This window comes from Triturus cristatus, chromosome 7 (assembly GCF_964204655.1).
Source record: "Triturus cristatus chromosome 7, aTriCri1.1, whole genome shotgun sequence".
Taxonomy (NCBI): Eukaryota; Metazoa; Chordata; class Amphibia; order Caudata; family Salamandridae; genus Triturus; species Triturus cristatus.
This window is the reverse complement of record NC_140590.1, coordinates 76,364,735-76,366,121: the sequence shown is the minus strand read 5'-3', so window position 1 is coordinate 76,366,121 and position 1,387 is coordinate 76,364,735.

Genomic DNA, 1,387 nt, shown 5'->3' with positions numbered 1-1,387 from the left:
CTCAGTGTAAAAGGACCATCGGGAAGGGGCTGAGAGGCAGGAGTGTACCCGGGCCCCTGGGGGCCCCGGCGGGCGGGCCCCGGGTCTGCATTTCCCCCGTCTCGGGATCGCCAGACCTCACAGGGCTCTGACCCAGCAAACTCGGAGAAAAAGGACCATCGGGAAGGGGCTGAGAGGCAGGAGCGTACCTGGGCCCCTGGGGGCCCCGGTGGGTGGGCCCCGGGTCGGCCTTCCCCATCTCGGGATCGCCGGACCTCACGGAGCTCTGCCCCAGCAAACTCGGAGAAAAAGGACCATCGGGAAAGGGCTGAGAGGCAGGAGCGTACCCGGGCCCCTGGGGGCCCCGGCGGGCGGGCCCCGGGTCTGCCTTCCCCCGTCTCGGGATCGCCAGACCTCACGGGGCTCTGACCCAGCAAACTCGGAGAAAAAGGACCATCGGGAAGGGGCTGAGAGGCAGGAGCGTACCCGGGCCACTGGGGGCCCCGGCGGGCGGGCCCAGGTTCTGCCTTCCCCCGTCTCGGGATCGTCGGACCTCACGGGGCTCTGACCCAGCAAGCTCGGAGAAAAAAGACCATCGGAAAGGGGCTGAGAGGCAGGAGCATACCCGGGCCCCTGGGGGCCCCGGTGGGCGGGCCACGGGTCTGCCTTCCCCGTCTCGGGATCGCCGGACCTCACGGGGCTCTGACCCAGCAAACTCAGAGAAAAAGGACCATCGGGAAGGGGTTGAGAGGCAGGAGTGTACCCGGGCCCCTGGGGGCCCCAGCAGACGGGCCCCGGGTCTGCCTTCCCCCGTCTCGGGATCACCGGACCTCACGGAGCTCTGACCCAGCAAACTTGGAGAAAAAGGACCATCGGGAAGGGGCTGAGAGGCAGGAGCGTACCCGGGCCCCTGGGGGCCCCGGCGGGTGGGCCCCGGGTCTGCCTTCCCCCGTCTCGGGATCGCCGGACCTCACGGAGCTCTGACCCAGCAAACTCAGAGAAAAAGGACCATCGGGAAGGGGCTGAGAGGCAGGAGCGTTCCCGGGCCCCTGGGGGCCCCGGTGGGCGGGCCCCGGTGGGCGGGCCCCGGGTCTGCCTTCCCCGTCTCGGGATCGCCGGACCTCACCGAGCTTTGACCCAGCAAACTCGGAGAAAAAGGACCATCAGGAAGGGGCTGAGAGGCAGGAGCATACCCGGGCCCCTGGGGGCCCCAGCGGGCAGGCCCCATGTCTGCCTTCCCCCGTCTCGGGATCGCCGGACCTCACGGAGCTCTGACCCAGCAAACTCGGGGAAAAAAGGACCATCAGGAAAGGGCTGAGAGGCAGGAGCGTACCCGGGCCCCTGGGGGCCCCGGCGGGCGGGCCCCAGGTCTGCATTTCCCCCGTCTCGGGATCTCCAGACCTCACAG